Source organism: Blennius ocellaris, assembly GCF_963422515.1.
Source record: "Blennius ocellaris genome assembly, chromosome: 12".
Lineage (NCBI taxonomy): Eukaryota > Metazoa > Chordata > Actinopteri > Blenniiformes > Blenniidae > Blennius > Blennius ocellaris.
Window position 1 is genome coordinate 990,001 of NC_137661.1, and position 23,122 is coordinate 1,013,122.

At 41.1% G+C, this 23,122-nt stretch overlaps 1 protein-coding gene across 2 annotated transcripts in view; it reads right to left on the reverse strand.

The window, feature by feature from the left end:
* rab6ba (RAB6B, member RAS oncogene family a) overlaps nt 1–23,122 on the reverse strand; it is a gene marked incomplete at its 5' end in the record, with an annotated part of 72,564 nt that overhangs the window by 49,016 nt on the left and 426 nt on the right. The gene's annotated exons all lie outside the window — the stretch shown is intronic.

Here is a 23,122-nt window from a genome sequence, read left to right on the forward strand (position 1 = left end):
TCTAGATCAACACTAGTCAAAGATCTGTCACTTAATGTCTGACACAATAAACATTGAACTGAAATGAACACCTGTTTGAAATACTGGTTTCAAATAATGTAATATTTTATTGATTCACGGAAATTATTTTCTACTAAATGTCGACCTCAAATCACACCATCTCAAACAAAACAAAAGTTTTAAATAGTCTCAATCAACTACCAAAACAACACATACTCAAGAGTTTTTCAGTTCTTCCAATGTTTGCCATGAAAAAAATAGGATTCTCATTCCTCAAGGACAATCATAGCAAACACAAACAACAACAAATGGTGTGGGTGTTCATTTTGAAAGGATTTGCCATCTTTTATGGGCATTCAAAAAAAAAAATCTCTGAAACTTGTTAGAAGCTGTTCCAAAAGTCCACTGGAAAGAGTAAAAATCCTGTTGTGTACTTTCTATTGAAAACATTCCATTAAACAATCCAAAGAAGCGAATTTCAGTGAGAAGTGGATCGATGACTATCCATTTAAAAAAAATAATTGTAAGTCAATAATTGTAATTGCAAGTCAAACCTGCTTGATGAAAGGAGAAGTAAACATCCCCCATAACAGACACATAGATGATATACTTTAATGAAATTGTTGATGAGAAGGGAACTTTTTCAAATACATTCACAATGGAACGTTTTCCAAGACTTGACAAACGTGGCCTCACTGCTGAGTTGGAGCAGAAACCCCCGATGGGAGTAAAATTCAATAAGTTTATTTTCATGAGGAGTTTGAGCCGTTCCACTGAACTCCCCCACAGCAAACTGTAGGAGCCGGCTTCATCAAAACCTCAGTCACACATCTGATGAGGGCAGGAGGCAGGTTAGGGATGTGCATGAGCTGCTTTGTTCTTGTTCTGGGACGATACTTGGTCATTGATGCCACTTTGTTTTGTTTGTTTAATGAGCCGTCCCTTCAAGAATTCAGCGCAGCAAATAATTAATCCGCGAGACAAATGCATAATGTGCCCGTATGGATAGAGACTTGCAGAGTTAGGTTGTGTTTTCAAAAGTCACACTTCAGTTCGGTCGCCGCTTCAGGAAGCAGGCTGGATGGGTCTGATCAGGCCTATCACTGTTTTTGTCTTGGTTCAAGTGAGCCACTGACTAACCGCTGTCCCCCCAGCGGTCTGAACCAAGCAAACCAGAGACTCTTTCTGATTGTAGGAACTCACTGTCAGCCAAATTTCACCAACTCTTTGTATAAAGTAGTCCTTTAATTGAAGATACAATCTTCTCAAGGCTATATTGTTCATAAAACCAGTATTTTTCACAGGTGAACAAACATCAGTTATGCCTCACAGAGCCCAGCCTGGGAAAGTGTCATTGGTTTAAACTGAAATATTTACAAACCATCTCAACATATGGGCTTCTCTCAGGGTTTTTTATGACAATAATCCATAATTCAAAAGTGCCTGTTGTTATTGAGCTCATTATGTCTCCCGCTGAGGTCTGGATGTAGTGATTACTTTACTTCAGACACGGAGAGTCCGGTCTGCACCTGCAGTACAAATATTCCTAAACGTTTGGCAAAGCCGTTATCGCCAATATCTATAGCAGGAGCATTGGCAGGTCTGGATTTCTTTCATATACATTTCTTTCATAAATATTGTAAATATGGTATTTTATCAGAGTTGGCTTCAAAATATATTAGAAAGTTAATTTGTTAAGTTCATTAATTTAGAATTATATTTTTTGTATGGATATCTGATCCGTCTGAATGGAGAGTAATTAAACGGAAGAATGTGTGTTTTGGGTAGACAATTAGAAAATATAACTTCATTTCGGCCCATTATGTCTCCCGTGGTTTAGAAAAACATGTGGTTGCTCAAGAAAGAGTATTAAATAATGAGAAGATGAGCAAAACGATACGCTCCTCACCACCAAGCAATTAGTAAAACAATTTCAAAGAAGACTTTTTTTTTCAGCAATTCTTTTAAGAGTAGTAAACACAAGCCCACACCGAGACCCGAGCTGAGACATTGGTGATGCCGCCATGAAAGCGAGCGACCTCGTTGCTATCACACCAGCCTCAAACTGTCAGAGTGAGTTGGAAAACATGCATAATGCAACAAGCTAAAGGAGGAGGTGTTTTTTTTGGACATTTCAGGGTTTCATTGAAATTGGCTTTATGTTGAGATTGTAATAATTTTCAGCTGTAATTGTTTGGTTTCCTGGAAATGCAGTCATTTGAAGTTTCAATGTAAAGGTTATTATGGCACTACTTTACCAGTCAGGCCCATTAAATGTGAACCTGGGCTGCATGCAACTCCTGAAGGTGTGTGTGTGTGTGTGTGTGTGTGTGTGTGTGTGTGTGTGTGTGTGTGTGTGTGTGTGTGTGTGTGTGTGTGTGTGTGTGTGTGTGTGTGTGTGTGTGTGTGTGTGTGTGTGTGTGTGTGTGTGTGTGTGTGTGTGTGTGTGTGTGTGTGTGACACCACTGTCCTGTGGGCTATTGCAGCACTTTGCTCTGTCTTAAAACTTTTACTAAAGTAAGAATCTTGTAATCTATGTTTGGATATCGGATCAAAAAATGTCGTACTCAAACCTAATTAGTTTCTTTTAGTGATTCATGTTTCCTTCTGAGAGAAGCAATGTCGTAACCTCCTTAAAGTCACTATACACACGATCATTATTAATTGGACTGCCAGCATCAAGGGGGCAGTTTTCCAAAGTATTCTAGCAATGTTTTCAGTAACTACAGTTACTAATGTGCATGCACTAGTGGAGAAGCTTACCGGCTTACTGTTGATTAAAACTGTGATTAAGTCCTCTACATGTTACAAACTGAAACCGATTTCAGGTTTCAGCAATGCAGATCGGATGAGACAAAGCATTTAGTGGAGACATTATACTAATTGGAATGGGGGAAAACAGGAAGCGATCAATCAGTCTTTGGGGGTCAAGAGGCTTTGAGTGAACGAAGCACATCCAGCAGGCGGCTCGTCCTCGATCCCACTGAAACAGGCGAGCAGCAGCAACGTTAGTGTTCCTGTCAACCGAGGGTCGTTGGCTGAATTCCCAAGTGGATTAACAACACTGAATTTATAACAGATAGACCAACATGTCCATGAATTAACTGCAAAATGTTACACTTTTAGAGACTTTTAGAGTCGTATTTCTGGTAATCTGTGTAAATAGAAAGCATTTCACAGCAGCTCAATCACAATTGGAGTAACCTTTGTTGTCATCCAAGCTGAAAGAGGCAATCTGTTTGTTCTGTTTGAAAATTTAAGTTTGCTGGTTAAGTCTAAGCTGTGTCATTTACAGTTTGACAGGGGGAAAGGAATCAATAGATTGTGATCTAACTTAAAGTGGACGCTTAATCAACTCCTGTCAGTCACTGAAGAACAGACACTTGGCAGCTTCTTGGCGAAATAACTTCTTTAAACTTAAAAGCTGCCAGTTGCTTGTGGAGGACCATGGTTTACCAATGCGTTTTCCGAAAAAAAAAAGCCTCACAACAACTGATTTCTACATTTAAATCACCCTCAAATATATGCAGCAATAACTTTGCTGACCTCAATTTGTTTGCCTCAAGCGCAAAGCTGGAGTCAGCATTTCTCTGTAGCTAACGCTTCAGGTCCTGATCAGACGGCTTCTAATGATTCACTAATGATGCACCTATTAGCAGCGCCTGTGTTCTGTGTTGGTTCCTAATGGCCCCATGTTATAGTTGCAAACATAAGCAATTAGCTCAAACAAGTATCAAGACCAGGGAGCTCAAGACTATCACTAAACACACTACAGGCTTACCTGACCTGTCCAAAGTCTTTAAGAAGCTTCGCATCAGATTTCAATTTTTCATTCGGTATTAATTCCATCACTTCATGTATTTACTGAAGTCAATGAGTTAAAATAGAGCTGTAACGTAAACATATGGAGCGACTTCGAGTCATTGCTTTGACATTGGGAATCAGCTCAATGTTGGTAGTTGTTCTTTATTTTTGTCTTGAAGTGTGAACTCTGAACAGGACACATCCATTTACCAATACCTCTGAATAATTTATGAACATGCTTTCAAACTCAACAAAGGCTGACTCTCTCTTGTATGCATAAAGCACTCAGAAAACCATTCCAGCTCTTACGCAGTCTAATGAGGTGTTTGACTGGACTAAAAGCAACAGCAGCAGCACACACAGATACACACAAGGTGAAAACTCGCCGACATGCCGGCTGAGGTGCGATGCCTTCTCTGGAGATATATGACTCTTGTGGTGGATGTGATTGCCTCGGGAAAGGAGACGGAAGTCATATGTCTACTGTTTGCAGCCGGAGGGCTTTAGAGGGACCAACATGACATTTTAATGTTTAAATTAGATTTCATTCTCACAAAGTAGAGCTGTGGCTGGAGGCAGGAGAAATGAAAACAACCCACTCTCAAAGAAACAGGCCACCGCTTCCAGTTCCAGTCTTTTAAAATACTGCATTACTTTCACTCACTATATTAGATAAACTTGTGTTTTTCAGTGCTGTAGCAATAATCTCAAATTAGCAGCTCAAGGACATGACAAAATAAATTGCAAGTCCAAGCATACAAGGCTTAAGAGATGATCACACCATTGTGTTATTAAAAAAAACCATGTGTGCCCATGATTCATCATCTCTGATGCAAAACATAATGAGAAGTGATTTTAACAAGGAAAAACTGATTAAAACAAGGGTTGAATGCCACTGTGATTAACAGTTTCAACAACTTTGAGGATGTTGGACTGAAGTATGATTGCAGCAGTGACCACAGACGTCTTGACAAACTAACCTTTAGATGAGCGTCTTCAGAAGTCTATTCTTGCAAAATGTCCTCATTGCTGTTAATATGGGCGATAAGAAACACCTAGCTTTTAAAACTATATCGTTTAAAAGCTCTTGGTTAATTATCAGGTGGTATAAATATCCACACAGTAATCCCACAATGGTATTTCGACAAGATAGACAACAGACATTTGTTTTTATTTTAGATGCCTTTTAGGACGTTTTTTTATTGTTTTGGTTTAGCATAAAGTTTATGTAGTGGACAAGGTGATCTAACAGCAAGACAACCCAAGTTCAATTTTTTGCAGAGTAGATCTGTGCTACTGGGTGACGGTAGATAATAAAGTATTTTACAATAATAACCAATCACCTTGTTTCTCTTATTTCTTTGTTGGAGTGACAGTGGGAAGCATCCAGGGGCAAAACAGCCTGACAGGACTGATGGACACACGCAAGGGGAAACAACCATGTGAATCGATTGAAGAGTTTTCACTTAAACCCCCTCGCGTCCATCAACAAATATCATTCATTGCCGATAAGATTGTTGCTTCTATTTAAAAAATACAGAAAATCTGGCACGAAACCAAAACTTCTTGTGTGCAGCGTCACGTGTGAGTTTTGCTCTAAATATGAAAGAGGTGACCTGTTTGTGTTTCTGCTCTGACTTCAAGACATTTATTTCATGTGTTTTTTCCGATCTGCTCTGATCGAAATGAGGACAATAATCATTTTATCCCCACCCAAGATAAAAATATCTCTCTGAGGATCAACTGAAAGGGGATTGCTATCGAGCACCTTTCTCTAAATAACTGGCCAAATAAATGCCTATTTATAAAAAAACTACTAAATAAATCTCAAGTGCAATTTTCAGCAATTTGCACAAAAATAATAATACGTGTTATATGGTTGTAATATGCAACATTTTAAATTAATTTCATCAAACAGTAAACTGGAATAGAACATCTTTTGTTTTGTCTGAGTATACCACCTTTAAAGGTGAGTAGCTCATTATAACCAATGTTTTACAATCCTAATCATTTGAGGTCCAATTTCCTTTGCTGTCAACAGAAAAACAATGGCTGCATAAGTATGTTGTATGGTTTCACTCACATCAAATTATTTAATATGATGATATAATTGCACTTTATTGGCCTGCCAAGAAATGTAATCAATTTATCATGAATAGAATTTTGGCTTAATTGATTTGTAAACATGCTCATTCAATGCAGGATTGAATGTCCCAGTTAAGAAGTGTACGTGTAGCTCTGTAAGCAGTGTTTGATGAGGCAACACACTGTTAATAAGACAAACAAATGTACTGACACGATGACTTACAGCAGCTGCATCAAGTCATGTCCTCACAGTGGAAGCAGATTTCAAAACAGACTCAGCAACAAAACCATTATGTCTTTGTCTCGTGGCTAATAGAGGAAGAGCAACACAAGCGTCCCGCTGGAGTCTTCAAGCTCCATTACTTAACCCTGGCAAACGGCCAGAGTCACTAAATAGTGCTCCGGCAACCCGGGTGGGTCAGACTGCCTTGACCAGGGCGTTCTGCTCCAGTCACTTCTCATATCGTAAAGCATTACTCACATTTCACATTACTTGTTCAAATGAGATCCGGGTTTTTAAACAAACATGTTCCTTCAGGACGCCCCGGACAAACCTTCAAAACTCCACCTGCACGTCATAAACCTCTGTTCACCATCTTAATCCTCTGAAATGTGTTCAGCAAGGGACGGAAAGCATGGCTTCATGTATTCTTATGGCTCATTGAGGAACAAACAAAACATAAGTCTCACTCTAATTGCATTTTTTAAATTTATTGCTGCAATATAGTTCTTCAATATTTTTTCCTTTGTCTTGACAGCCCAGAAGCACGTATAAACTCTTTTAGAAATTGCACGATTTATTTTCATAGTGTTATTAGGGAAGTTTTATTCTATAATGATGAGGTAACCCAATCCAATCAGCCTGTAACGAAGCAGCTCAAATTCGCTTTACACGCTTTTTGAGTTGTCAAATGTTTGTGTACATGTTTACTGTACTTTTTTCAGAGGATGCTAATATGAGATTGGCAATATTGCATCATTCATTTCTGTTCTTGGTCAATCACTAATCCAGCCCAATATTTGCACCGGCCCTACACTTCCAAGAAATTAATTTAAAATTTGCCAGAAGTTTTTTTGTATTTATCCTCGTCTCTTTTAATCACTACATAGGCTCACAGTTATAGGACTGCTTTCAGTCATGTGCAAACCAGTATACAAATAAATGTGTGAAGCGTGCTGTAAGGATGCTCTTCAGCAAGGCGTTCTGAAAGACCTGTAAATAGGGAATCAAACTCAGTACAATACAAAAAGCCCAAGAGGACGTCTTGGAACTGGGAGCAGAATTTCATCAAAGAGCTTAAAGCTCGGTAGGAAAAGCAAGGACATCTCCTCAAGAGTGGTTATCCTGCTCACGACACCTAATTAGAAAGCAGCTTTTAGAAAAAGTAAAAGTGATGTGTGCAGATGTGCAAGCCTTATGAAGACCTTTCCAAATGCAGTAATTCTTTTAGGCAGGTGTTTGGTAACCAGCATCTGGTAGGCATCACATTTAGTCTGGAAGAGGACAAACCAAAAACCAAACATACAATCAATTAGGGCTGGGCAAAACATGAAATTACTCAATGTATTGAATTTGTAGCAAAAAAAAAGATTATTTAGCAAATTCGAGTCCCCCCCCACACACACACACAGTTTTTCCACATGTTTTGTGTTCCATTCTACCATTCCATATGTGCTCTGTCCTCTTCTGCATCTGTGGTGTATTTGGTGAGTCAGAGCACCCCTACAGGCCTGGCATGTGTACTACATGCCTCTTGTTAAGCCGAGTTCATAGTGACATGTGGACGGAATTATTTTTGAGAACCCCAAGGAGAAAGAAAATAGTTTTGGCTCGTGTGAACAGGGCCTTAGATTGGCTGAAATTCAAGGCTGAAATTCAAGGCTGGATTTGGGGAAAGGCAATTTGAATACAATAATGTTGGACTTGTGACATCTCTGTGAAATTGCTGAAAAATGGTATAATGTAGGCTCTTTAAACTATTGTAAGGTTGTATGGGATTTTTGATCTAGTTTGGAAGAAAAGCTGCACACCTGCGTTGGCAGTGAGCCAGGACTGCAACAACACTCCGATGTAACGCTCGGATGCTAAATGGAAGAATTGCTGATTCAAACTTATCCACAACAAAAACAAAACCAATGCTGTGCCCACTGTGTTTGAGACAAAGATTTGCTTTTGCTCCAAGGCTTAACACTCTCCTCGCTATGAGAACGTGCTGGACAAAACACATCAGGTCTGTGGAAAAACAAACTGCAGAAAAATATTTGTTTTTAAAACAACAAAGCTTCTCTGCTCATTAAAAGAAATGCAAAGGATGGGAAAGGCATCATATAAAGACAAAGAAAAAAGAGGCTGTAATGTTTCTAAGAATAGCCGTCCCTGACTCTGTGGACATGTAGAAGCATCGCTGCGTCTCTGCCACCTGTTCTTCTGGAAATGCCGTCTGCTTGTGATTCATTTCTTCACCCAGTGAGTTAAATGAAACACTCCCTACTGTGATAAACTGATGAAAAATGATGAATGTTCAGCAAGACTCCACTGCATAAATCCCAACATGAGGGTTTCCTTAATGCTCCCAGCATCTCAACAAGACTGCAGACTCTTGCAGCAACACTGAGAGGAGCTCTCACTTTTATAATAATCTATATTTCACAACTAAAAGTGTTTTCTGAATGGGCTTCAAAAGAAACTAACTTGTCATCTGTTGGACATTGCTGGGTACACAAAAGAAACAACATTTATCTGTGTAAATAACCAGCACATAAAAAGTGTATATGACTAATATACACATATATATATATGAATCAAGATAGAACATGCAGAACGCATGTCTTTCACAACATACACTAGTTAACTGTCAAACCTCTTGGAATTCCAGACTCTGAGGACAACTAAACACAATTGAAATACTATTAAAAGCTACATGTACAAGTATTGGTATCCACATCAGCTTCTGGACAAAATTGTTAAAAAGTTGTGAGTTGTTCTTTGTGGGTTGTGCAAACCAAGGCTGTGCTTTTTTCACCAACTTTTGTGGAATTTTCCATGGACATGTTTGGAGTGACATCAAACACAAAAGGCAATATTATATGAAGATTGTACTTTTAGTACAATCATATGAAATCCTGTCATTTTGGTTGAAAGCTGCTGTGGCCAACTTTGAGGTGGTTTGAATTTCCATCAGTATATTCATGTCTGAATCTGTGGTTATGCAAAAAGATAGCAGAGCCGTTTCAAATGTTGGGATCTCACAAGACCACAGAAAGTTTGTTCATTTCTAGGGAAAGACAATTTTCATTTGTCATGATACACAACCTCCACCAAAAGCCTTTGGAAGAGACTCCACAGAGAGTCTTCCCCCAGTGAACACCAGGGAGGAGCTGGGTCCGAGCAGTTCCTCTCTCAAGAAGGCTTTTGCTCCTGTTCTTCGATGGAGGCGGTGGTTTACTGGAGGCAACTCACCCAGCGTTAGCATACAGCTAACAGCAGAGGCCTGCAACCAGGGGCCTTCACTCTTCAGCTCCTCTGCTGACCCACCACGAGGGTCAGACCTTCCCCTGATCCAGAGACCAGCACCCAGAGTCTGATCTCCCATCAACCAGGAAAACCAACCAGTTCCTCCAGGACGGACCAGGGAAACGACGCCTCACAGAACTTCTTTGTGTTTTCCTCAACCAGCAGGAAAACCATCACAGACCTGAGCGACCAGCTCCTCAGTCTGGACAAAAGGAACAACCAGGAGCTGCAAAGAAGGACTCCTGAAACATCAACTTCATCTTCTTCTCCTCAGCCTGCAGAACCAGCAACCACAGTTAGCAGGAGGTGCTAACTACAGGAGAAGACACCAGCTTCCCTCCAGCAGGACAACAACTGAACTCCTTCAAGGAAGTGGGAACAACAACTGGGCTTTACCTGAGATTAGTTAAACCTGATGCTATGATAGAACTGTTTAACTTTATGAAGATGTGTTGATTCTGTTACAGTGATTGAGTTCTATAGATAATGATATTAGGAGCAGTTATCAACTTGTAAACCACTGTTAGCTCTGCCACAGACACAGGGTCTGCATGCTAATCTTTGCTTTACTAACTAGTAAACTCACAATCCTACACATATCACATCAAAGACAACATCACACAGTAACTGAACACCATCTGACGACTCCTGACGTCTCATTCACATCAACTCATTCTAGAAATAGTCCTTTAACAGAGACACACAGGAAGCAGATGCTAAACATTAGCTTCCATGTTCCATATTTCTCTCTCTCTCTCTCTCTCTCTCTCTCTCTCTCTCTCTCTCTCTCTCTCTCTCTCTCTCTCTCTCTCTCTCTCTCTCTCTCTCTCTCTCTCTCTCTCTCTCTCTCTCTTCTCTCTCTCTCTCTCTCTCTCTCTCTCTCTCTCTCTCTCTCTCTCTCTCTCTCTCTCTCTCTCTCTCTCTCTCTCTCTCTCTCTCTCTCTCTCTCTCTCTCTCTCTCTCTCTCTCTCTCTCTCTCAACATAAATGGTACTGAATGATCCTTATGAGGTAAGAAATCCCTACATAAATGGTTTCCTGCATGAGGAGGACGGCACCAACTAAATGGTGCCGTCCCTCCTCATGCAGGCAGACTTACACAAATGAGGGGAGAGAAACCCTTAGCAAGAAAGTTTTTGATGGGAGGATTATCAGCAGCAGCATTGCACTATAGCTCTGAACTGTCTTAATGAAGGTATACAGCACAGCTCCTAAGATAGTTTCCTATTGAGGCTGTATTCCTTCCCTAACAAATAGCCACAATAAAACTCCAAATAGACATAGCTGAAGGGAAATTACTTGCCATGGTAACCAAAGCATCCTTTGTGAACGGGAGAGCAGCCTCCTAGGGTGAAGAAATAATGTTGGAACATCTCAATACATCAGAAGTCCATGTTCCTTGAGAGGAGCCAATTAACTGTGGTTACGGCATCTGACTAGAGTAGTCACTGTCCCAGAACCCCCGGAGAGGTTGTATCTTTCAGTTGGCCATGAAATGGTTTGAGATACTCTGAGAATAGCTGGTAAAGGATGGACCGTGTTGGGATTTATGGTTGGTTATCAGCGTTAAAATTACTGTAAGTAATAGATTACTGAAAGTAATAAATCACTGGAAGTAATTTATGAAAAAATAAATTGTTAATGAAAGCAAAATGTCATTCAGTCATTAACAACTCCTAAAGTAATTGAGCAACTACTCAAATGTTAATAAATTATAAAAGATAATTTATTAATGAAAAATTATTAATTTGAATAAATTGTTTATTTATCAAATAATAATGAAATTGGGGCACCACCAGCTAAACTGGAAATAGCTAATAGGGGAGGCAGTTTGACCAAGTTTGCTTTTCGGACACCCGCGGTATCCTCTTCCAACCTGGGGCTTGCAGCCCTCAGGTCGCCGTCCTCCCCCCATGCTGTTTAATTACCTTCCCATTGCTCTTGCAGCCTGTCCTCTTGGGGAGGACTGCTTGAAAGAGAGCATGGATTCCGGGCCCAACAACAGCGATGCTGGGCAATGCTCCCTGAGTGGCAATGTAGCAATTTGACGGACCGAGTAGGGAACATGAACTTGGAAGTTACTGTTATAGGAAAAGGAACCTTTAATTTGGAAAAAAAACATGTTGGTCATGAAACATTAAATAGATTCTTTGTTAGCCGTGGAAAGTCAGAATGTTTATATAATAGCTTATAGTCAATCTTCACATCTTAGCAAATGTCTTGCCTTCAGTAATGTCAACACAAAAAAATTCAAAAAGCAAATGATAAATTGTTTTAGCATGTATTATTGTCATTTGAAGTTATTGAGTGAAAATTCACCGGTTTTGTGTGGAAATTCACAGATTTCACATATTAGAGCCTGTGAAGGTTACAGGACGCCACATTCTGACTACAGCAGCCCCACGAGAAGAGCTCATGTGGGCCACAGGGTAAACAGTGATGAAGAGACGACCTGCTGAACTCAGTCAAGTGTCTCATCTCAGGCCGGGTAAATGACAGCCTTCCTCCAGAGCGGGGGATTTCATTCGCAGAGCCGTTCTGTTGGAGCAACTAGCATCAGGCTATAATGGGATTCTCTGAATCTCTCCTTGGAAAGAGTTTGCATTAAGCAAACACCCATCTATTTCTAAGACACAGTGTCAGAGCAAAAAGCCTGTGATGTGAGACGCATTGAAGAATTCCTGGATCCTTGTTAAGATGTTCTTTAAAACAATAGGTAGAAGAAGTTACACATGTAATACACAGGCTCTCACCATCACTGCTTCATTCCAGCTCTTTGTTAAAGTGTGTCATCAGAAGCTACTTTCAAAATCTCTTCTCCTGCACGCTGGTGGGTGGAACTGAATCAGACAGCTTCCCTACACCACTGCAGGCGCTGACAGAAAGATTTGTTGTATTCTGGACAGAGTGTGGAAGTGAGGCTGTGCTCTCCGATGAGTCCACAGGAACACGCCCACTCAGCCATGCAGCATATGTACACAAAGCTGCCACTGCTTGGTATTCCTTTGCTGCAAACCAACTCCTGCAGGACCGAAAGGACTTCTTAATAAGATGCACAATATTTTATCCACTTTGGAAAACACGAATTTCAAGTGACTGATATGTATTCAAAGCTCTCAATTTCATCTTCTCAGAGCCGTGAAAATTGTGCATGATGCAGAAGAAACACGTAATTACAACGCGAAGCTTAAAATTAAAATTAAACACTAAAAATGTGTTTTTTTTAAATGTGTTTATGGTTCATCTCATGATTTTTGGGGGAGGTAGTTTATTCAGGAATAGTTTACCGAAGCCCTGCTTCCTCACATTTTCAAGGTCAGATGTCTGTCATTAACAATTTTTTTTAACTGATAACCTGACATTAACAGTCTCTTCAATCTTTGACTGTTTAGGGGCTGAAGACAGGTTTAAACATGCACCAAAGCACTTTCACTCAAACCAGATCCTGAGGTTGTCTGACCATATAGGCTTCTTAGAAAGTGGCGTCGCAGGAAAATACATAAATGGAAACAGTACGGAATTTGGCACTTTTATAGGTACAGACTGAATTCCATCGGTACGAATGAGTCCCGATTCACATAAAATCGACATATTTACTGGGGCACTGGCAGAAGGCCTCTCGGTATGCAGATTGTTTAAAACCAGCAGTCATACAGTCACAGACGGATGCACAGCATGTCCCAGTGTGGCCCGTCTCTGTGAGTGAAGGGATGGATCTCCGCCATGCAGCAGGCAGGTATAGCCTCTGTATCACTTTTAAAAAGGAGGCTTACGCCTCATGTCATTGCCCACTGCTAAAAATGCTTAAGTCAGGGCATGCTAGTCCCCATGGATAGATGGGTTTGCTGTGCATCTCAGAAGAGCATGGTTATGAATGACAACTGGCGTTTGGCAGTCATGGTGAGGGACAGTGAGGAATCTGGAAGAGATACCTCTAACAAGCTTATCTTGGAGATGAAGTGTGCCGGCCAACACCTGTTGCCTTGATGCGTCGAGTAAAATACCACATTTGTTGGAAATGGTTTTTTTTATTGATGTTCAGCTATTCCCACACCTGTACCTGCATAATTTATAAGTTGCTTCTAAATATAGGTAGCAGGACCACCCTAACAACTAAAATGTAAGGTGACTTATAGTGTAGTACAAGTAGACTGCTCATTGACTGCCTCTTGGAGCTGAGGGGTCAGTGTGGCAGCCATCTTGGATGAATAACCACTTTGTGTTTCGTTTATTCACTTCTTATTAGGAAGGATGTCTTTTACATTACTAAATTAACCATAATTTACTGTTTTTACAAACACATTCTGGAGTGGCTTGTTTGTATGATCGACCAGAATGGAACTGAAAAAAACTGAAAACTGAAATAATTAAATTATAATGAAATCATAGTCAAATTAAATGAATAAGCCCAGTTGTGCCTTTTTGTTTGCCAACCCCTGATTCAAACAAAGGTTATACCTTTTAATAACAAACACTGACCTTGATTCTTGACCTCCTAAATCTTCTTTGCTCAACTTTAAGTGAAGCTGAAGGAAGGAACCAAAGCCACCAGAAGCCAGCACCAGCTCAGCCCATTAGTGGACAGCCCATCTATAGCACATGAAAGCTGCCAGGGAATTGTTTTCTCCTCTCAATCCATAGCAGGAGAAGGAGAGCACTTGCTGGGAAGACACAATTAGATGTGAAATGGAAGAGATGGCCATTATCTTTAGTCGTAGGTATATAGTCAGATGTTACGACAAACAAAGATGGTGTTCAGACTGGACTCAACATTCTAAATCAATAGTGTGTCAGCCTATTGTCTCTCACTCAAGGGAACATCCTCCCCGCTGAAGGCCTTTGTTTAGCACTGTTAGCTCAGGCAGGCTGCTGGTTTCAGCTTCAGCACAATGTGGGGATGACAGACAGCTCAGAAGGTTGACAGACTCACATTGATTCTGTATTTGTCTCTTTAGCTTCTTTTCACTTGACACGTTCAAACAAACAAAGATGGCGGCATTACATGAACCTCAATCGCCAACAAACACTCTCTGCTAATTTTGAAGAGTTTGTAATTTAGTGATTTCCTAAACGCTTTTGCAAGGACTTCATATTATCCAACTTGACTGAGCTAAATATGTTGGTCCTGTTCAGGCAGATCTTTTGAGAAGAAGGTGCACGAGAAACCTTCACCAACTGCCTGATGGTAATCTTTTTCTGCTCATCTTTTCCGTAAATTAAAAAAAATTAAAGGTTTGCCGTAATTAACTATCTCAGATGAATGTGTTCTGTAAACACTGTTGGAGTATGAGTTATAATTGTCGACAGCTAAGGATGGTGACTATTCTCTGTCCGATGAACTGAATTTTACTTAAGACTAATTGAACAGTCTAAATATTAGAATGCTTAAAAAGTGTAGTCAAAATAAAACTAATTTTATAGTGAAGTATTGAAAACATTGTCCCTCAGATGTATTCAGTGTATTATTGATGCCTTTAATCACAAAAGTTATCAACGATATTGGATTTTAAATGTTGCCGAAATAAGAGGCAATTTGTTCGTGTGTGGATCTTTCAGGCTCCATCAACTTCCTGAAGTATGTAAACATTCAATATAAGTAAGGAAGCTCAAGCAGATCTCATGAGGTTGTGATGAGCTGCAATGTCTTGTAAGTAACAAGATGACATCGCTGTGTTTCCCACACTGTTGTGTTGGAACAAAAACGGAAGCACAATTCTCCCCGACTGATCTGTAAGACCAACTAGTGACAGCTGGGCTATAACTTGTACACTGATTAAAAGAAAACAACAGATCGGTGTATTTCTGCCAATGACTGAGTGGGTGGACATTTAACCAATTTGTCTTGGACTAAAACAAAAATAAAATAAAAATGTATGATGTATTGAGCTTAGAACGGCATTATAGCTGTCGACAGTGATTTGTCTTTTTCAAAAGTCTTGACACTCAAGAGATTCATTTGCTCAGAAAACATGGTTCCTGGAGCGGCGGTGATTGATGCATGAGACAAGCAGCAGAAGCTTTCATTGAAGCACAGTGCTTTAGTGATTCAGCAGTATGTCTTGACGCCAGTGGAAGTTGGTGTGATTGTAATCTCCTGTGCAGTGAAAACTGAGAGATGGCATTTTGATTCAGTGAGCAGAAATCTCACCGCGGCCACGCGGATGCATCGGCCAAATGTATTCCCATCTGTCTGAGGAGAAAAGAAGCATGAAACCGGGGATTAACTCCAAAACAATTGGCTTTTCCGGGAGGCCTGTGAAGTTTCAGTCCACTGAGAACTTGCCCGTGGCAAAACACCAACGACTCAATGGATGTAACCTGAGGTGTTCGAACAATAACCAGCTTGATTACTCCAAGGCTGGAGTTGGCAAAATGCTCCTTTCCACCAGGAGCGTGGGCACACTCAAATGGAAAGCAGCTGATTGGCTCATTCAAAGCCTTCAGCTTTCTCAAGCTAATCTTTATCCAGCTCTCTTTGGAGAGGGAGTGGAGAAAACTCAGAAAAGTATGCAGGAGGAGAGACTTCCTGACGGCTCGTTCAGCCTTCACCTCTCCTATTTTATGAGGAACAGTACGTTGCACTGACTTTCTCTTCATGAACACGTTTTTCAGACCAGCATTGGGGCCTTTGGTGCACACAGGAACTCTGAGGCCCGAAGTGATCAAGCAGCCTTTTTTTGCAGCAGCAGCAGCCTCCTGTGCTTGCTGATGGCCCTGTTACTGACACGCTTGAGCCCGGCGGTGGACATTAATAAATGATAGCGACGGAGCCGATTCACGCCCGCCTGGGCACCAGCTGCAATTACAGGAGACGTGTTGGAGAGCGGCACAGCACCGCTGGAGACAAGTCAATCAAGCACAAGGCTGCGCTGCTGCTGTCTGGATGGCTGACAAATAAAGTCTCCTTTCACACTGGTAACAGCGTCACGCCGCTCCAGGCACCTGAACTCCACACAGGCATACACATACTCAATATTAAGGGATTGGCCGACACCAAGACGAGTAGTAACCCTTAGATATTTGCTCATACCGCGTACCGATACAAGTACTTATTAAATGCCATAAAGCCTAAACTACAAAAACTGTATAGGAGGTAACACTGTTTTCTTATTTTTCACATTTAAAGTATGACGATATTGGATATCTGCTCATTGCCTTTAACTCAATTTGGTCATCTGCTGCAAGCAGAACAACGGGTGTGAAGAGGATGAAGCTGGTGTCAAATTCTAAATAATTGCATCATTTCAGTGAAACAGGTTTCACAGAGGCTGGCCCATCTGCAGAAAGCGGACCTTCAGAGAAGGAAGTCCTGGAGAAAATCAATAATAGAAGCTAAGGGGACCGTTTTAAACACTGGATAAACTGAGGTGCGGCAGCAGATGCTACATGAAGACATTTTTCAACTGTGAACTTTGGAAATATTTCTATGGTAGCAGCGTAGCACGGGTCTTGCCTCGCAGTGGAACATCCAAGTTGGCTTGATAGCTGGACAAATACTACATGGAGCCTGCATGGTTTCCCTGTGCCTGGGTCAGTACTCTGGCTTCCTCCCAACACTCAGCATCTCCAGTGGATTTTCAGAATATAAATATCGTCCAAAATAAGCATCATTCAACCTCTTTAACGACCAATATGTGATGATGTGAGTCTGCTATCTTTTATTGCGTATCATGGGATCAATACGCAAAACACTGCAGTTCAACAGTGCGTGAAGCATTAAAAAGGCTTCAAACAGAATCGCCCCATCCCACTGCCTTTCCAAACCGGTCGATAGCTGTGTTTAAAGCCAGATACTAATGAGAGATGAACACAAGATTTAGTGAAATGCAAGAAAAGAAGATGCATCACACCATTAAGTACAATTGCCCATGATGAGGAATAACTTGCTGTTGAGAAAGTTTCTTCAATAACTCAGCTTTATTGTTGGTTACAACTAATTTACACCCATACAGGACAAACACATGCTAAATGTTAAAGACCCAGGAATGTGCACATATCATGACCATAGACAGACCTGCAGGTGACCTGGTGGGAGTGTAAAACTGATGAAGAGGTAAACGTCTTCATTAAGAGGAGGACATTCAGGGGTTGTGATCAATATAAACACAATATAAACAAGGCTTTATTGGGGTTGAATAAGGAAATCATTCAGTCTTCATGGACTCAATTTAAAGCCTCGCACCTCTCCGAGCTTCTGAACATTGGCAATCTTTAACGTTTCCAGTTCATATCAAGGAGGATGGAAGTCATGATCCAAACGCGTGTAGTTTGTGGAGTGCACTGAAAGAATTCTAATACGCAAGCTAGTATTTATAGACATCAAGCCAACACTACTCATTCAGCCCTGTGAAGCGGCGAGCGTGGACCAATTCACCACGACAATCTCTGGTCTGCATGTCCCTGTTTGAAATGACTTCACCAGCAGGGCACAGAGCACATCTGATCAATGTCTTTTAAAATCCAAGTGAAGCAGAGCTGCCAAGTCTAAAACACTAAATATGATTGTTTGATTTAAAAATTCTGAAAAATGTCATAAAAGACTTTCATAACAAATGTTGGAATCCATAGACAAGAAGAGGACAATAGGGGGCATAATAGTCAATGGTCTTCATTCCATGTATATTATTAATGGGAATTGTGATTCTTTTAGAAGCAGAGGTTCTTATGGCTCAGCTCACTATGAAGATTTGGCTCTTTTAACTACTAATGTACACAAGAATAATCTAAATACAATCAATAAGCAACAGAGTGCAACACAATATTTATGGTAAAGTTTAAAAACAGATGCTTACTTCAACTGGACAGAAAGGTCTACTCTGATTGGATGACCCATATTTATAAACCAATGTATTTATAGTTAACAAAAAAAAAACATGCAAGTTAGAGATTACACAATAGAATATGAACAAAACAAAAAATTCCAAACACAATCCAGGTATACCTGCAGGTGACGTAGTGCGGTAGAGTGACCGTCTCTATTGCAGAGTTGCAGGTTGGATGTGTGATTAACAGTGTAAAGTGCTTTCAGGACTGCTCAAGCCATTTACTTTCATTAATGTTCCACAATTCAAACTGTGGGTTAGTTGAACTGCTACATGTCTCCTAAATGGATTTGTGCCAGTCAGTGATGTAAACCAATATTTTTAAGGTTTAAAAAGAGTGTTTTTCATCGCCGCTCGGTCCACCGCCCACATTCTAAAACCAGGAAACACAACTCATCCAAAGTGTGGCTGGTGGCTGACATCCACAAAGAAAATACAACGCTATGGTAGACTGAGAACAAAGAGAGAGGACACAATTATTGTAGCCCTTTTATACTGTATGGAGTCTGAAGTCTACACATTTATCCGGTCACAATGTTCCCTCACCACATGGCGGGTCTTGTGGATTAAGGCCAGAGGTTCCTTTTCAATCAGAAGCATCTCACTTGAGGAGTCAGTTAAGAAACCACAAATGTTTGGGTCAGAAATAATCATTGACATGATTTTATAGTGAAGATGAAGGAAAAGATGGCTGTAAGTGTAATACGCGTTTTGCTCATCATGAAACCTTTTAGTAATTGTACCTGTATGTATAGTTTTTCCTCATAAAGAAAACTTATTTTAGTTTAAATATGAAGTAGACATACCAACACTGAGCTCCCGGACTGGATTTGGTGGGGCATTTTTTATTTAATTATTTTGCCAGAAGCCTATAACAGGCAAGTCAAACCTCATTCATTATATCATAATTATCTTCTGACAATCATTCAATCAAATATTGGTTTCAATATTAGATGATTATTCAACTAAACAGGCGATAGCTGCACCGTTGGTTTCTACTGTATTTGAGTGTGAACCAATAGAGAAACTTTTATTTAGCAACGAATGCAATCAGTGTGTCATCTTGTACACAACATTTCCTTTGTCGTCAGTAACTTCTGTGATATTCATCCAGCTGACGAGGATGAATATATATTACGAACTAATAATGTTCAAACGAACACCAAGCATCATAGAAAATAGCTTAAAAAGTGCAATATAATCATGCCACTCATCCACTATGATGAAAATTGTAAAATTCTATATTCTATAAATCCAGGGTGATATTTTAACTGAAAAAGGAAGAGCGCCTCTTTATCTGCTGTATTTGACCATAAGTGATAATGTCGTCGCAGTGAACCAGCTCTGTGGGCTGGTGAACACAACACACTCCCAGATATTGTGTTTGTGCAGCCAAATCCCCCAGGGCTTGTTGCTTGGCACTTAATATCATAAAATAGCCCAAGAGTAAAAGCCGAATAACGCCCTCCTGTTTATATCCTTCATGTCGGCTGCAGCTCATTTATTTCATTTAGAGGGAAGCAACATAAAGTAGCCAGAAGTACAAGGTGCTGGAGTGAGCTGAACGTTTAGAGAAAATCAAGCCTTTATTGTTTTTGCCAAAGAATATTTCCAAAGTGATTATTGTTTGTGCTTTCCTTCTTTAAAAACTAAAAAAACTAAAACATTTTATGCTCAATTTACTTTGACTATATTTTGGGTATAAGCTACAATCACTTTAAATGATCCTGTGCGAGGCCACCCAGTCATTATTTCTTTCAGGATTTTTCACACGAGAATTACATTACTGGGCGACTGGACAGCTTCAGTTTCACCAGCAACTATCAACACTTAAAGATAGTATTGACTTGTAATTTGACACCAGTCTCATCGTCTTGAAAGCTATTTTGAATGGAAAGGCTGGAACATGACGTCTGCTGACGCAAACTGAGCGTTCCCTACAGTCAGGACACCTCAGATGTTTCTCTAAAGAGCCACTTTGTCTCCGTTCACTCTGCACGTCTTGAGGCTCAATTCACATTTTTTGCTGGGATCCGATTTTTTTTGCGTGATCATTTCAAAGGCGACCTATCAACGTGACTGGACCAGATGTTTTCCGGCCCCAGAGCACAGAAGACGACGTGAAGTCACACCGAGAACATTATTCACGCATGGCACACCGGTCAGCACCAGGGTTGCCAGATTTGATCATCGTTTCCAGCCAAAACAAAGTAAAATCCACACACCTCAAGAAAACCCAGCCCAAATCTCAGCCTGTGTAGAAATCCTGTTAAAACCGAAAAAACTATTACCGGTATATGTGTAATGAAGGACACACCAAGAAAACACCAATGCATGAAATAAACAAAGTTAAAAAGTAAGAGAGTATGGATCCCCAACTGGGGGATACTGCCATATCTGGCAACACCGTTAGCATGTAGAGTAGAGAGCTTCATTCCTCCCCAGGGGGAAACACAAACTTACAACAGCTCAAGGTGAAAAGGAGCAGAACTTATAAAATTAAGGAATTAAAATATGTAAACATATGTAAAAATCTAAACAAGAGCAAAAAAAAGCACCAAAAAAAAAATGCCGATTCATTTTCAAGTTGTTAATACGAGCCAGCAACATCTAGACAACATGACAACATTTAGCGGAGCCGCTTCCTCCGGCGCTTAGTAGCACATGTGACGTGGGCCTCTTTGACACCTAATGTGAAAATGCAACATGAAAACATTACGGTTGTGACAGTTGGATCACCAAAGTCCATCACAAATAGAGACAACCACTTTTACTCGTCGGCCTCCAGTTAACAGAACAAATTGACTTGCAATTGACACACACACACACACACAGGGACTGCAGCCTCATGATGGACGTGCTGAGACACTTTTTTTAAGGAAGACATGAAATTATTTATAAGATGCATCAGTCAGAGAAGTAATTTTTTTAGCCGGAGCCCCGAGAACAAAGAACCTTCACGCACAGAAACTTCCAGTTGTTGCTCGTCTAAAAAACGTACAGCAAGGCAGACAGGTGAGGACAATGGATCAGTGCGGCGTCTGCAAACTGCAAACAGGGAGGTGAGAGGGCAGGTCTGAGCCGGGGAGCCCTGCAGGGAGGCTCCAGAGGTGACCCTGCTCCTCCTGCAGGCGCTCCAACAAACCTCCCACAGCCCGACAGTGCTCCTGCTCTCCACTCTCTCCCTGGTTTCTTTTAACATAGGCTTTAATCTCCAAGTGCTTGTTTTTGAAGTTATTCATGACTTACTCATCAAAGCGTTGACTCTTGCGTCAACACAAGGATCTACGATCGTCAGTACAATCTTAGCGTACATTCCGTCGCTGCTCACAGCCAAACAAACTGCCTCAGATACTGTATGTGCATCAGTCTGACCGAGCTCTTCTCAAAGATATGCTTGACTTGTCTATTTCATCATTCAAAGTTCACATTTTAACTCTTACTGCACTTGTAGGATTTGTTTTTTATCCAATATAGAGCGATAGATTTTAGTCCACTTTGCCTGCTACATTTTATTGGTGAACTACAGGCTGTTATAATGTGCTATACAAATACATGTTGATTATTTTGACTGAAATAAATCAGATTTTAATAATAAAGACCAACATGAGCTCAGTAGATACTTGCACGAGACCATCGTTGGTGGTTTTTCGTTCATTTGTCAGTCAGAGTATTGAATCAAATGATAGTTTCAGCCCCAGTTCTAATGAACAGGAGCAGCTGTCAATGTGCATTCTCCGGATTCCTCAGAGAGGTCTGGATGCGCTATCGAGCTGTTCCATGACGTCTTGTTGGCTCACAGACAATATGAATTTGCCATTATTTACATAGTGCTTACGACCCACTGCTATAAATGAACCATTATTCAATTTAATGTGTGACTCAACTATACTGCATGATCAATATGACCCACTGGCAGATTGACCCACGACTAATGTGCTTCATTTGGCTTCTCAAGCCCTCTGAAATGTTCCCATAAAGCATCTCTGTCCTATTCAGAGGATCGTAGAAATCTGTTATTATGATCATGTGCAGTCGGAGGGCTCTTCTTCTCCAAAACAACAGTGTAACATGACATCACAGTGAGTCTGAGGGGTGTGGGCAACAAGCATGGGGATGGAGGCAGAGGGATGTTTATTAAAAGCATGAAATTAAAGAGGAGGAGGAGGAGGAGTGTTTCCATGTGATCTCAGATCAGGGTTTGTTTTTATGGATGAGGCTGACAATTAATGCAGCAGGTCAGAATGCAAATAAAAACAAAGTGGGAGAGCCTGAGCATGCAGCCTGGAACAGACGCCACAAACACAAGTTATCTCATCGACACTGGCTACCTGGGTGTGTCTCGACAGGGACATGAGCAAGTTGCAGCATCAGAACCAAGCTCACTCTCTCTCTCTCTCTCTCTCTCTCTCTCCCCCCTCCCTCCCTCTCTCTCTCTCTCTCTCTCTCTCTCCCCCCTCCCTCCCTCTCTCTCTCTCTCTCCCCCCTCCCTCCCTCTCTCTCTCTCTCTCCCCCCTCCCTCCCTCTCTCTCTCTCTCTCTCTCCCCCTGTCTCTCTCCCCCCTCCCTCCCTCTCTCTCTCTCTCCCCCCTCCCTCCCTCTCTCTCTCTCTCTCTCCCCCCTCCCTCCCTCTCTCTCTCTCTCCCCACTCCCTCCCTCTCTCTCTCTCCCTGTCTCTCTCCCCCTCCCTGTCTCTCTCCCCCCTCCCTCCCTCTCTCTCTCTCTCTCCCTCTCCCCCTCTCTCTGTCTCTCCCCTCTCTCTCTCTCTGTCTCTCCCCTCTCTCTCTCCCCCTCTCTCTCCATCTCCCCCTCCCTCCCTCTCTCTCTCCCCCTCTCTCTCTCGCCCTCTCTCTCTCCCCCTCTCTCTCTCTCCCTCTCTCTCTCCCCCTCTCGCTTTCT